The sequence below is a fragment of the Tupaia chinensis genome, unplaced genomic scaffold, assembly GCF_000334495.1.
Source record: "Tupaia chinensis unplaced genomic scaffold, TupChi_1.0 Scaffold143814_1, whole genome shotgun sequence".
In the NCBI taxonomy this organism is placed as follows: domain Eukaryota; kingdom Metazoa; phylum Chordata; class Mammalia; order Scandentia; family Tupaiidae; genus Tupaia; species Tupaia belangeri.
In genome coordinates, this window is record NW_006203664.1 from 833,704 (window position 1) to 849,668 (window position 15,965).

A 15,965-nucleotide genomic window follows, 5' to 3' on the forward strand; every position below is an offset into this window, starting at 1 on the left:
GTAGCACGATTCATACAGAAGCAAGAAGTATTTCTCTACAGCTTCACTATCTACCTCTCCTGCCTCTTCCCTCACTGCTGGGGGAGGGGGACAAGAAAGTGTCAGAGCTACAGGGCTTGGCACAACCATTCCCCAACCTGAGCAGCCAAACAGAACCCTTACACTTTTAGTTGAAAGGATTTGTATTCAGGTTAATGGTGATTTCATGGTTTTCTCCAAGAACAACCGGGGACTGTTTGCGTTACTAGAAAACATATCATGGTGATTTTCCTAAAATAAAGGTTTACTCTCCAAAGATAAATGTAAGATTCTCAGGAGGAAATGAAAAGGTATTGTGACTTTCACGACAGCAGGCTGCCCCCACTGCCCAGCTCACACAACAAATAGCAGGCCGCCCGCACTGCCCAGTTCAAACAGTAGCAGGCCGCCCGCACTGCCCAGCCCCCACTGCCCAGCTCACCCGACAGCAGGCTGCCCCACTGCCCAGCTCACTCGACAGCAGGCTGCCCGCACTGCCCAGCTCACATTGAGTGTTCATGATCCTGGTGCTCAGTGGCAGGAAGCAGGACCCTGATACACATCTCCATTTCATCTCACCCACCTTAGGGGTTACAGTATCTCAGGAAGGAAAGAACCCTGATCCACCCGTCTCTCCCCAGGGATCACTAGCTTTCCTATCAAATGACCTCTTAGGGGACCAGCAGTTAGCGTAATGGCTATGTCGCTGGACTCCCACGTAGTCGACCACGGTTCAAGTCCTGGACCCGGTGGCTTAAAACTCATGCCGGGCGCGTGTGCATGCATGCCCAAGATCCTGAGAGGAGAATGGAGGAGAAGGGATTACGGAGTGACCATCCCCCCTGGGGGGTGATTTCACGCTTTCTGTATCTATGTCTCTCTCTGTCTGTCTGGTGAGCGCACGCGCCCTATAGCAAAAACCTCTCTAAGAAAAAAAATGACCTCTCAGGTTTGGCTTGCATACCTTTCATGATGGGGAGCTCCCACCTTGTTAGAGAGGTCTATCACTGGCCAGCTCTGATGCTAGAAGGATCTTTCTCAACTTCAACAGCTGGCTCAGTTTTAGCTCGTAATGTCACATAGAAATCTACTGCCCTTCTCATACATCACCCCATTGACCTGCACCCTGAGAATGAATCCTTTATTCTGGTTTCTAGGCTGAGTGCTGAGATTCCCACCTCATCCTCTTACTCCTCAGGCTCCCCAGGCCAGCCCAGGTGCATAGTTCTCTGTGATATGAGGTCCATTCTCCGCTCTAGACTTCTGGGAACATGGGCCGCCTGCCTGACTCCCCCTTAGCTCCCCTAGCCCATGGGGGCAGAGCACGGCATCAAACTTGTGGCCCTGAAGTCTAACCAATGGACTCCGTAATGAAGGCAACCATCCTTCTCATTAGCAGTTGTCAGCACTTGAGTTATGAGCTGGCTCAGATGGCTCTGAGAGGAGCTGGATCAGGGCTTGAAGCTATAGATGTGAGTGTGAAGACATGCTGTCACTCACTCCTTCAAGTTCACAGTAGAAGCTACCTAATTTAGATTGAAAGTGAAGTGAATCCATGGTGAAGATTCCAGGTGGAAGGCAGCCTGAATATCCACCCCTTTTTTTGTGACCTGCCTCTGACACTCTCTATAGGGCGCATTGCACTCACCGGAGAGACAGGCAGAGACAGAGAGAAACAGAGAGACAGAAAGCGAGAAATCACCCCCCAGGGGGGATGGTCACGCCACAATCCCTTCTCCTCCATTCTCCTCTCGGGACTTTGGGCACACATGAACATGCGCCCAGCATGAGTTTTAAGCCACCGGGTACCGGACTCAAACTGAAGTAGACTAAATAAATGGGAGTCTAGCAACATAATGACAATGTTATGACATCTACTGGTGCTACTATTGGCTTCAGTTCCCCTGCTGAGCAGAGGTGCCTTAGCAGAGGTCCACCAGGTCAGGCACCACCAAAGAGAGGGACAGAAGGCCTTGTCTCTTCACTCTGGAAGGGCTGGGACAGCCAGAACTTGTTGCTGAGGACATCTGAGTCTAGAGCAGGTAAAAAAGAGTAACTGCAGCTGTGGGGGGACAGAAACCAGAGGGAGACCTGGGACAGGTGTGTCTCTCTCTGTATTAGAGCCAGGAGACAAGAGCCAGGAGACAACTTGGACAGAAAAGGAATAAGTGCTTCTGAAGAGATCCAAGAAGAGAAAAGTTGAGATTTTTCTGAAACTTAAGCAAAAGGAGGGCCCTTGAATTTCAAAGTATACACATCAATTGGAAAACTGTTTCTATTGAGAATTCAATTTTTGACTGAGGGTAGAAATATCTTCAAACATAGGTCCAAATACAAAGAGATGAAATTCAGAGAGAGGCAGAGAGAGAGAGAGACACAGACAGAGACAGAAGAAGAGAGACCTAGTAGGCCTCAGTAATGGGCAAACAGAAAACTGGTGTGCAGGGTGATCATTGATACCTTGTTTTAATACAGCAATAGAATATTGCTTTGTGCTTTGTGCATGGAAAGATTAGGACTGTCATCACTAACGGTGCCAAAGCAAGAGAGAATTTGCAAAATAGGTAGGGGAGAGAGTAGGAATATGTTGTAATTTGACAGAGCCAGATAAAGGGAAGGAGATAGCAACAAGCTAGGGGACATAATAATCATAATGTAAGGGAAGAAATGGCACCAATATGTACATCGTTCCCACGAAGGCGAATGGACTTAATTCTCTGATACTAAGAAGATTAAGTTATGAAACAAACCTTAGTTCTCTGTTGTTTATCAAAATGATATAAAAAAAGAATAAAAGCATGAACACGGAGGGGTAATAGTAATATCAAAGAGAATTTGAAAATAAAAGGTACCAAATAGGATCAAGATAATAATGAAACAGAAGCAAAATGACTAATCATAATAAGTATCGATTATTGAGGCCCAGTCTCCTTAGCATGGGCAGTAGCATGCTGAAGCCACATGGTCAACCACAGGTTCAGATCCACAGCCCAGTCAATCTAAAAGATTCTTGTTGCATGGATACCCACTCAAGATCCTGATGAGCTGGAGGTGAAGGGGATAGTGGCATGGGGAGACCCTGTCAATGGTGAGTTTCTCTCTCTCTCGTGTACACATGTATTCTCAATCATAAACAAAATAAACTTTAAAAATAATATCATTTACTAAGTCAGCAAGTGGTGTAGTGGTTAAAGGTGCTGGATTCCCACATGGCTGACTGTGGTTTGAGTCCCAGACCTGGAAGCTTGCTTTCTTGCTGTCTCTGTCTGTGTTTGGTCAAGTTAAAAAAAAAATAATAATAACAAGTGGAATTAAATAAATAAATAATTCTTTTTTTAAAAAAAAAAAAAGAAAAAAAAACAAAAAAACCATTTACTGAACTCTAATCATGTTCAGAGGGTTGAGGGTTTGCAATAAAGATGCCGTGCAATCCTACCCATCCCTCCGTAAGGTAGATAATATCATCATCTTGTTTTACAGATGCATAAATAAAGGCCTAGAGTTTCGGCAGCTTGTTCAAGGCTTCAACCCAAGCTCTTACCCAGCATGCTCTTCTTGCACCAAGACATGCCATTCTTCCCAGGGCCAGCATCTGATGTGGAGCCTGTTCCATGCTTATTAGATGGCCTTTTGGGGATATAACCCAAGTTAGCATTTTAAGTAATTTTTAACATATACCAAATTGAATTGTTTTCAATGGAATGATTCCATCTCTTTAATCAGGGCCACTCTATGCTTGCATCTTTTACTCCATGATGAAGTCTCTTCCAGACTCACTCAGGCTCTGCCTCTGCCTAAATACAGATGCATTAAAATGATTCAGACCCATGCCCATCAAACCTCGACTGCCAGAATAAATGAGGCTCACAACTAGACTCACACGAACCTCTAGCTCCATCACAATTTCCATACACCAAGAACATCTATGAAGTGGGGGTGGGGGGTGGGGAGAGCAGGCAGCTGTTTAATTCACATAGGAGGGTCTAGGGTTTGCATCCTGGGACCTCCCTGGTCATGCCAGGTATGCATGCACCCATAATCCAGGTTGGCTGAGACCAGGGGTAGACTGGCATGAAGACCCTCTTGGGGGTGCCCTCTTTCTGTCTCTCTCTCTCACTGAAGAAATGAATAAATAAATCTAAAACCACACACAGCCTCTCCCCTCTGCCAATCTACAAGGGAGTAAGGTTTGATGTGATTAAAATAATCTGGTTTATATAAGTTGGCATCAAGGTAATTATAAAGTAATTCAATGAATTAAAAGTAAAATGTAATTAAAGTGAAAGGAATTTTGCTGTGGCACATCAAAAGCTCAGTTTAGCCAAGATGATGTATTAGACTAGACTTCTGCTCCTGGTACGAGCATGGGAAGCTGAAATAAACTCAGCATTGTCTGCTGTCACTAGCTCATACTTCAGATGTCATTCCCTCTCAGAGTTGTCGATGTACTAGAGGCACTGTCCCAAATAAACAATAACCATTACTACCAAAGGAAGGGGTGGGGACTCGGACAGGGTCTTACCAAAGATTCAAAGAACAAGGGCCAATAGAAATGATATTTAATGTGCCTAATTGATATATAATTATTTTGATATTGAATTAAAGCTGAAAAGCTTTCAATATCTGATATTGACAAGAAAGTCATTAGCACTGTGTTCTTCCTTACTACCCACATCAATTTCAGCTAATTACACTACAATGAGATTATTTCTTATAAAATCCTCAGTCCTCTTCTAATAATTAACTGATATCTAACCAACCTAGACCATCTTGTTAAATTCCCTTAGGACATTTACAGGAAGATGGGATTAGAGGCCTTCTCACTTGAGTGTTTAGGTATTCCAGGGTTTTCTTGTAGCCTGGGGTATGTTGGAGAGGTATCTATACTAAGATTGGAGGTGAATGATAAATGATGGTGGTTCTCAAACTGGGCTGCATTCTAATGAATCACCTGTGGAACTTTTACAAAAAATTATATGTCCAGGTCACAGACACACTCAAACAATTAAATCAGATTCTCTGGAAATAAAACTCAGAGCCTTGTATTATTTTAAATTCCCAAAACAATTCCCACGTGCATCTGGATTGAAAGCCAGGGGTGAGTTAGACTCAAGGTACACGCTAGACATTACTCTCCCTGCATAATGGGACTGTGAGTGCAGCCATACTAGTCCCCTCTCCTGTCCCAGAAAGGCTGAGGATCAACCATGAGCTCTGTCTCTTCCAGGACACTTGGACCATGCTCCTAACGGTGGGGCTCTGTTCAGTCCTTGCCTTCTTCCGTGACTGCCAGCAGCATCTTGTGACCATCTTCCAACATCCAGTCTTGAAGGAAGACTCACTCCTTTCCCAGCCAGTCAGGCCTATCTGAGGTTGGCCTGTGGCCCCTCTCTCTCTTCCTCCCTCACCTTGCTCTTCATTTCCATGTCTCCTTCCTTATTCTCCTACCTTCTCCACTTTGGGCATGTGAGTCAGTTTTTACCCAGACTGGGAGTGCCCAAGAATTCCCTCCTCTGGCTAGCTCCACTGCATGGGGCAAGCCACACTGACTGAGGCAAGGATTCAGCTCCTCAGGGCTAGGGACTGTGACTGCCTGGTCATCACTGAAATATGTAGGGCCAGGAGAGTGGGCACTTCATAAGCATTCATGAATGAGCAAAGCCTTAGAACAGGGATTACCAACCCTCAGACTGTGAACTGGTGCTGGTCTGCAGGGGCTGTGCAGTGTGATGTGGGTGGTGGCGAGCGAGTGAGGCTTCATCTGTATTTGCAGCTGCTCCCCAACATTGGCATTGCCACCTGGGCTCTGCCTCCTGTTGGATCAGAAGTGATATTGGATTTTCATGTGATTGCAAACCCTATTGTTGTGTGATTGCTTCACAGAAATGAAGGGCAGAGACCAAGGTGGTAGTGGTGGAAATGGGGTGCACAGTGGATATGGTGTGCTTGGGTTACCCTTCCACTCCCTCCTCCATTTGTGGAGGGATTGTCTTCCATGAGGCTGATCTCTGGTGCCAGGAAGGTTGGGGCTGCTGCTTTAGATAACCAAACCAGGCTCTCTGCTGGGAACATGAGTGCACAGCCACCTGTTGCATGGACTTTGAAAGGAGCTACATTGCTTTGCAGGAAAACTTGGGAGTTCATTTTGCTGCTTAATGAAACAAAATTATCTTAGAGGAACTGCATGGATTGAGAGATACAGTGAGGGGTGGCGAGTACATGGATGTCCTTGTGCACAGAGGAGTGTGGAAACAGGTGTGAGGATGCATGTAGAGGCATAAGGTGTGTGTGTGGGGTGCTGTGTGTAGGTGAGGACTTACAGACACTGTACATGCAAGTGTGACATGTCTGCCTTGTGTTTGTGGAAAGGCCCAGTAGCCTAGTCATCATGAACATTGCTTCTGTGAGTATGAGAGACAACAACATATGGTACATATCCATTTATATCAATTCTAGACCAGGCTGACTCTGTGGCATGGGGGTGATGTGCTCCTGGAGAACAGCTGGATCCTACCTGGCAACCACCACTTGGATTTCTGACCTGGTTCACCTGAAATATGCCAGGCATTGGCATGAATGCTTAAGATCCGATGGGCTGCAGGACTAGAGGAAGGAGACAGAAGGATGCTTATCTCTCTCTCTTGCCCCCACTCTCTGTCTCTCTCCCTCTCTCCCTCTCACATGCACATACACATCACATGCTCTTCTATCACTAATAAAGAAAAAAAATTTCTAGATGATCCAAACCAATCTATAGGCAGAAGCAGAGAAGCAGATATTTGGGGGTGGAGGCAGAAGGGAGAGACCTCTAAAGGGCTGAGGGAAACTCATGGGGGTGATGGATATGTCCATTTATAGTGACAGTATGTGAAGTTTGGTATTCCTTGATCATATCTCAATAAAACTGCAAAAAAAAAAATGAAATATGTTCAAAAAATGTAAGGAAAGAACAAGGATTCTTAAACTAATCTGTGTTCTAATCCTGACAAGCTAGGAAGCTGGGATGACTTTGGGCAACTCACTTAAGATCTCTGGGCCTCGGTGCCCTCCTCTGTAAAGAAGGAAAAAGAATCTACCTAACTCATGCAATTTTTACACAAACGAATAAGCTGGTAATTGAGATAAAAATATGTCAAGCCCTCCCGACAGTGACAGGTTGCACATTTTTTTCTGCTCAATGAATGGCACCGATCACTATTCCCATCAATGGACTTGCCTGTGTGTGTGCATGTCTCTGTGCATGTGAGGGCTAGGGACTGTGACTGCCTGGTCATCACTGAAATATGTAGGGCCAGGAGAGTGGGCACTTCATAAGCATTCATGAATGAGCAAAGCCTTAGAACAGGGATTACCAACCCTCAGACTGTGAACTGGTGCTGGTCTGCAGGGGCTGTGCAGTGTGATGTGGGTGGTGGCGAGCGAGTGAGGCTTCATCTGTATTTGCAGCTGCTCCCCAACATTGGCATTGCCACCTGGGCTCTGCCTCCTGTTGGATCAGAAGTGATATTGGATTTTCATGTGATTGCAAACCCTATTGTTGTGTGATTGCTTCACAGAAATGAAGGGCAGAGACCAAGGTGGTAGTGGTGGAAATGGGGTGCACAGTGGATATGGTGTGCTTGGGTTACCCTTCCACTCCCTCCTCCATTTGTGGAGGGATTGTCTTCCATGAGGCTGATCTCTGGTGCCAGGAAGGTTGGGGCTGCTGCTTTAGATAACCAAACCAGGCTCTCTGCTGGGAACATGAGTGCACAGCCACCTGTTGCATGGACTTTGAAAGGAGCTACATTGCTTTGCAGGAAAACTTGGGAGTTCATTTTGCTGCTTAATGAAACAAAATTATCTTAGAGGAACTGCATGGATTGAGAGATACAGTGAGGGGTGGCGAGTACATGGATGTCCTTGTGCACAGAGGAGTGTGGAAACAGGTGTGAGGATGCATGTAGAGGCATAAGGTGTGTGTGTGGGGTGCTGTGTGTAGGTGAGGACTTACAGACACTGTACATGCAAGTGTGACATGTCTGCCTTGTGTTTGTGGAAAGGCCCAGTAGCCTAGTCATCATGAACATTGCTTCTGTGAGTATGAGAGACAACAACATATGGTACATATCCATTTATATCAATTCTAGACCAGGCTGACTCTGTGGCATGGGGGTGATGTGCTCCTGGAGAACAGCTGGATCCTACCTGGCAACCACCACTTGGATTTCTGACCTGGTTCACCTGAAATATGCCAGGCATTGGCATGAATGCTTAAGATCCGATGGGCTGCAGGACTAGAGGAAGGAGACAGAAGGATGCTTATCTCTCTCTCTTGCCCCCACTCTCTGTCTCTCTCCCTCTCTCCCTCTCACATGCACATACACATCACATGCTCTTCTATCACTAATAAAGAAAAAAAATTTCTAGATGATCCAAACCAATCTATAGGCAGAAGCAGAGAAGCAGATATTTGGGGGTGGAGGCAGAAGGGAGAGACCTCTAAAGGGCTGAGGGAAACTCATGGGGGTGATGGATATGTCCATTTATAGTGACAGTATGTGAAGTTTGGTATTCCTTGATCATATCTCAATAAAACTGCAAAAAAAAAAATGAAATATGTTCAAAAAATGTAAGGAAAGAACAAGGATTCTTAAACTAATCTGTGTTCTAATCCTGACAAGCTAGGAAGCTGGGATGACTTTGGGCAACTCACTTAAGATCTCTGGGCCTCGGTGCCCTCCTCTGTAAAGAAGGAAAAAGAATCTACCTAACTCATGCAATTTTTACACAAACGAATAAGCTGGTAATTGAGATAAAAATATGTCAAGCCCTCCCGACAGTGACAGGTTGCACATTTTTTTCTGCTCAATGAATGGCACCGATCACTATTCCCATCAATGGACTTGCCTGTGTGTGTGCATGTCTCTGTGCATGTGATTGTGTGTCCCTCAGCACCTGTGCTGTTTATGCATGCAGAAGTTGTGAGATGCAAATTTGTGCGTCTGTGCGTATCTGCCAGGTAGTGAGAGGGGCTGTAGACGTGTACTAGGTGAGCGCAGTAAGTTCGGTCACTCGTCCTCTCTCTCTCTTGCCGCAACTACAGTTTTCTCCTTCTCCTCCACCAGATCACTTGGGTATTGATTTTTTTTTTTTAACAGTTTCTAAACGGCTACATTTACTGACTCATTCAGTCTTTTATCATATCCAATAACACAGTGCATTTTGAAAATCACATCACCTCGGCTCCTTCATGGCTTCTGCAAATCAAATTTATTTTACCATTGAAAATGTCAAAAGGATTCAGCCAAAGGAAACCTAGGGCTTCCTGGGGTGGCGGGTCCCTAAAGCTGGCTCTCAGGCTGCAGTGAGGAGAAGCCAATGTTCCTTTTTCTCAAGTAGATTCAGTTTGTGTGTTTCTGAAAGCTGGGAGGGCATTGGAGCATCACCTGGTAGACTGGGGCCGTCAGGCCTCTCTGAAATAGGTTTAAGTGGAAGGAGAGGACCAGCAGAAGCCTCTGGGGGTCAACTTGGTAGTATCAGTTTTCTTCAGGCTGGGAGCTTGGTAAGAGGGGTCTTAGAGTCTAAGCCCTTGGGGAAGTCACGGATGAGAGGGCAGAGACCCAGGCCTGCCCCTAAGCACATAGGATGACTCCAGCCAGGTTTGCACTCACTAAGCAACGATATGAGCATAGTGTACACAAGGTAGACTTTGGATCCATCAACTCATGCAATTTTTACACAAACGAATAAGCTGGTAATTGAGATAAAAATATGTCAAGCCCTCCCGACAGTGACAGGTTGCACATTTTTTTCTGCTCAATGAATGGCACCGATCACTATTCCCATCAATGGACTTGCCTGTGTGTGTGCATGTCTCTGTGCATGTGATTGTGTGTCCCTCAGCACCTGTGCTGTTTATGCATGCAGAAGTTGTGAGATGCAAATTTGTGCGTCTGTGCGTATCTGCCAGGTAGTGAGAGGGGCTGTAGACGTGTACTAGGTGAGCGCAGTAAGTTCGGTCACTCGTCCTCTCTCTCTCTTGCCGCAACTACAGTTTTCTCCTTCTCCTCCACCAGATCACTTGGGTATTGATTTTTTTTTTTTAACAGTTTCTAAACGGCTACATTTACTGACTCATTCAGTCTTTTATCATATCCAATAACACAGTGCATTTTGAAAATCACATCACCTCGGCTCCTTCATGGCTTCTGCAAATCAAATTTATTTTACCATTGAAAATGTCAAAAGGATTCAGCCAAAGGAAACCTAGGGCTTCCTGGGGTGGCGGGTCCCTAAAGCTGGCTCTCAGGCTGCAGTGAGGAGAAGCCAATGTTCCTTTTTCTCAAGTAGATTCAGTTTGTGTGTTTCTGAAAGCTGGGAGGGCATTGGAGCATCACCTGGTAGACTGGGGCCGTCAGGCCTCTCTGAAATAGGTTTAAGTGGAAGGAGAGGACCAGCAGAAGCCTCTGGGGGTCAACTTGGTAGTATCAGTTTTCTTCAGGCTGGGAGCTTGGTAAGAGGGGTCTTAGAGTCTAAGCCCTTGGGGAAGTCACGGATGAGAGGGCAGAGACCCAGGCCTGCCCCTAAGCACATAGGATGACTCCAGCCAGGTTTGCACTCACTAAGCAACGATATGAGCATAGTGTACACAAGGTAGACTTTGGATCCATCTGCTCTTGGGTGAGGCCCAGCTCTGCCATCCTTTAGCTGTGCACCCTCGATTAGGTTGCTTAACTTCTCTGTCAGTCTAGTCTAAAAATGCAGATAGTGGTTGCTCATGCATTGGCCCTTACTTCCAGGTTCTCTGTTATATATGTTGAGTCTGAATTTGAATCTAGGTCTAGTCAGGGGACTTTGGCATCTTCATAAAAAGGTCATAAGTGCACAAGGCCACACACGTCAGGTGCCAGGCGTGTTGGTTTTTCAGGTACATAGAGAAGGCATCTGTAGAAGGATAATGCTCCAAGTACCTCTGTTGAACATCTACTGTACGGTAGGGCCTGTCTTGGTTACTGGGGATGCAAACATGAATGGGCCATGTCCCTGATTTCCAGCAAGTCTCACCTTGTTGGGACATTGGCCTGGTAGAACTGTTAGGACCCTGGGGCCTGTGTTAGAGGGATAGCCAAGCAGGAAAGATCATGAAGGAGAGACATCTGGATTCTGAGAGAAGGAACATTCTGGGAGGACTTTGTGAGATGGACACTGGCATGTGAATGACAGGTGCATGCAGGTGGTTAGCAATAGAAGCAGGCAGAGTTGGACAAGGGGTGGTAGGTGGGGAACTTGGAAGATGAAGCTGACATACCAGTCAGAGCTGGGTTCTGATGTCAAATAGTCCCTGGTCCTGATGTCAAGAGACGTGTACTTTCTCCTGGAAGGACACCTGTAGGTGTTTTATATTGGGTGTGTCTGGAGTCCCCAGAATCACCCCTATGTTTGATGGTTTGCTAGGAGGATTCACGGGACTCTGCATATTGACACACTCCTTGTGCAGGTTTATCACAGTGAACAGATAGAGTGAGGCCTGAAAAAGAACCATGAGCATGGGGGGAAGTTCAGGGAAGATCAGGAGCAAGCTTCCAAGAGTCCTCTCCCAGTGAGCCAATTACCCCAGCAACAAGTCGTGACAACGGGTATGACATGTTGCCTCTCAGGGAAGCTCATTAGAAATTTAGAGCCCAGATATTTTATTGGGGGGTGGGGGAAGGAGGTACTGATCACATAGACCTTCAGCCTAACACTTAGCACAATTCTGAATTTTTTTTTTTTTTTTGGGAGAGGTTTTCACTATAGGGCACATGCGCTCGCCAGACAGACAGAGAGAGACAGAGAGACAGAAAGCGAGAAATCACCCCCCAGGGGGGATGGTCACGCCGCAATCCCTTCTCCTCCATTCTCCTCTCGGGATCTTGGGCATGCACACACACGCGCCTGGTGTGAGTTTTAAGCCATCGGGTCCGGGACGCGAACTGCGGTCAACTACGTGGGAGTCCAGCGACATAGCCATTACGCTAACTGCTGGTTCCCCAAAATTCTGAAATTTTGAAAGGAAAGCAGGTATTTAGCATAGGCCACATTGTTTGCACCCACAGCTAAGGCACAGTGAGCCACTCTTATAAGGCTGGGGGCTGTCTGTCACCCAAGATCCTAGACATCAGCCAAGGGCTAACTTGCAAGTAGATCTTTTCAAGGATAATAGTCATTGGCCTGTTTTGTTGACTCTTTTCTGTAAATGGGGGCACTAACATGGTGATGTTTGCCTGGAGGTCTATGTGAAAGATGGATTGGGGATATAACCAGGTTCAACTGGAGGCAGAAAGACCAGTGGGAAAGAATTTTCTGGAAAGAGGATGAAGCCTGATCCAGGGTAGATGTTTTTGTTAGACTTTTGCTCACAAGTACTAATATTCAAGTGGTTCGAGAAAATAAAGGAGTATTTAGTCCACAGGTTCACAAGTATATTGCAGAACTAATCAAGGTCAAAGAATCTCATTGAACCATGTATCACTTAACAAAGTTGGTTTAATTCATTTGTAGTAAGCAAAAAATATACCCACTGCAGGAAGCTGTGAGGCATCCCAGGAGAAGGAGGTAGGCTTGTGTAGGTGATTTGGGCAGGGTTCAAAGAAGTGGAGCCCTGCTCTGGATTGGAGTTCTGCTAGAAGTGGAAGTGATATGCCAGAAGTGAAGGTGATTTAGTGTCTTAATAATTTTTCTTTTTTGAGAGCTTTTTGCTATGAGGTATATGCACTCACCAGAGAGACAGAAAGCAAAATAATCACCCCCCAAGGAGGACGGCCAAGCCACAGTCCCCTCTCCTCCAGTCACCTGTCAGGATCTGGGGCACGCATGCACATGCATGCACCTGGTGTAAGTGTTAAGTCACCGGGCCAGGACTTGAACACGTTTGACTGTGTGAGAGTCTAGTGATGTAACCATTCTTCCATCTGCTGTTCCCATGACTTAATAATTCTTTTCTATAAGGTGAGATGAACAGAGAGACACAAAGGCTGTGATAACGATGAAGCAGCCACTCACAGCAGAGAGGCTTGGGACGTATTCAGTGATTTTTAGTTTGCACAAGCTCATGTGTTATCTGTGTTCAAGCGTGACGATGAGGGGTTGGTTTTGTAAGGAGGCATCATAGTCACAGTGTGGTTGGGAGATGCTGACGTCCTGTGAAATTGTTCATGTTCAACAGGTGTGCACAGAGGCCTGGCTGAGAATGCCAGCACAGTGCTAAGTGCTCAGGCTACTTCTCTCTTTCCCACCAGAAATCCTTCTCTGGTGTTCCAGCTCCTCTGTGCCATGTCCTGAGTGTTGGGAGTCCAGAGAGGAAAAAACCATGATCGCCACTTCAGGGGTGCTGTTGATCTTAGAATGGGGACAGACTTATCACTAGCAGTGGTAACATTCTCAGTTCCTGAACTTAGCTACACAAAAACACTAAAACCTAGTTTTTTAATAATTCAACCTAATTTCTGTTTTAAGCTTCTCATTCAGCTGCATGGTGGGAACTTATTATTAATTGCTGTCGTCCAGATGTTTCTGTCCACCTCCAAAAATTCATATTTTGAAATCCTAACCCTTAATACAATGGTTTTAGGGCGTGGGGCCTTTGGGAGGTCATTCATTCGAGGCCTTCATGAATAGAATTGGTGCCTTTATAGAAAAGGTCAGCTAAAGGGTTTAGAGAGCCAGCTAACCCCTTCTACCATGTGGAAGACACAGCAAGAAGGTCCCATCTGTGAACCAGAAAATGGGCCCTTACCATATGCCAAATACACTGCTGCCATGATCTTGGGACTTCCCAGCTTCCAGAATAATGAGAAGTACAGGTCTGTTGTGCTATAGCAACCTGAACTGGTAAAGATATGGTCCATCGTCTCCCTGAGTTTCTCCAGTGGTAAGGGCAGGGCCAGCAATCTGAAAGAAAAATTCTAGGTGTTATCATCTCTCTCCAAAGTAGGATGAGAAAAAAAAAAAGGATGGACAACTAGAGGGGAAAACGTATGTTAGTCTTGTTCAGTTGAGCAGAGGAGATGTATTTAGAGTTACACCAAGAGTTGCTCAGAGTGTGTTTGCTAACATTTTAAAGCTATAGAAGTTAAAAAATAGAAAATAAAACTTTCAATCTGGTAAAATGAAAATATCCTATCTAGGGACCAGCAGTTGGTGTAATGGCTAGGTCGCTGCACTCCCATGTAGTTAACCACAGTTCAAGTCCCGGACCTGGTGGTTAAACTCATGCCGGTTACATGTGCGTGCATGCCAAAGATCCCGGGAGGAGAAGGAATTGTGTTATGGCCATCCCCTCGGGGCAGGGGGGCGGGGTGATTTCTCGCTTTCTGTCTCTCTCTCTCTCTCATCTTTTTGGTTAGCCCACATGCCCTATAGCAAAAACAAAAACAAAAACAAAAACAAACAAACAAAAAACTCTTTAAAAAAGTATTCTATCTACAATACCAACAAAAACGGTGGTCAGGTTGAACAAGGAATGGAGAATAAAGAAAAGGAAAAGACTGGGCCAGCAGGTGGCATGGTGGTTATGGTGCTCAATTTCCACATATTTGACCAGGATTCAAGTCTCAGACCTGACAGCCTGAAAAACAAAGCTGGAAAAAAAAAAAATTGGAAAAACAAAACAGAAGAAATGAATGTAATTATATCATCAATTACAATAAATGCAAACTTATTAAGCTTACCAATTAGAAGAGATTCTTAAATTTTTAAAAAGTTATATGCTATTTCAGAGCAAAATAGGCTAAAACTAATCACATTAAAATACTTATAAAGAGATCAAAATCAATAGGTCTTCAAAACAAATATTGATATCAGACAAAATTGAACATAAGGTGAAAGCTGCTAAAAGTATTAGTGACAATGCGTTATATGAGCACAGCAACATTAGCCCTAAAATACAGAAAGCAAAAACTGAAATAATAGGAAAAATAATGTATAATTATATATGAATATATATGTAAAATTTAACTTGACAAACAGAGAATACATGTGGAAAAACAGGCTATGTATAGACCACAAAAGAAGTTTCAAGAAATTTCAAAGAACCTTCATTAGTGACAGGCTCTCTATCCAACACGCAATAAAATTAGTAATCAGCATCAAAGAAATAGTTTCAATATATTTGGAAACCAAAAATCATACTTTTGACCTATCTATGGGTTAAAAAAGAAAATGACAGCAGAAATGAATAGATACTTTGAATGAAAAATAACAAAAGCATCAAGCTTGTCTGATGTAGTCTCACTAGTTTGTGCAGTGATAATTTATAGTTTTGAATGCATTTATTAGAAAAATAGAACATCTACACATAACCTGCAATCCAAGCAATCATCTCAATTGGAAAAGTCATGATATATTTTTGCATAGAAAAACATAGAAAAATACGTTGTGTGACTATTCCGATGACCCAATAGAGAAGGAATAAGCCTGATATGAAGTGTATTCATGCTGGGTAATTAATTTTACAAGCTATAGTGATGTACAATAATTGAATGTATAAAATAAATTAGAATAAAACAATTTTAAAAAGAAAAAAAAAGAAAGGTAATGGTAGAGATAAATAATTAACAATACAAATAATGGAACATCCATGTAAAATAAAGACATCAAAACTAAACGTAAGATGCTTGGAAAGGCATTTTTTTTTTTTTTTTGAGAGGTTTTTGCTATAGGGCACGTGCCGGGGTCCAGCCTCGGCGTGGGTGGGTTATCTCGACGAAGGCGGCGAAGGTGAACAGAAGACAGAGGCCTCGATGCCTTTCATGCACGTCCTATGCCGGACACCCCTCAGAGATCGCTCTCTGAGGAGTGACGACTGCTAGGAATCATCGTGCGTTTTTATTGAAAACGTGTTACATGCAAGTAAAGGGAGAGGGGCTAGTGCTTTAATTAACAGCTCATAAAGTTTTCAACAATAGAGAACAAAGATTCTATTCAGG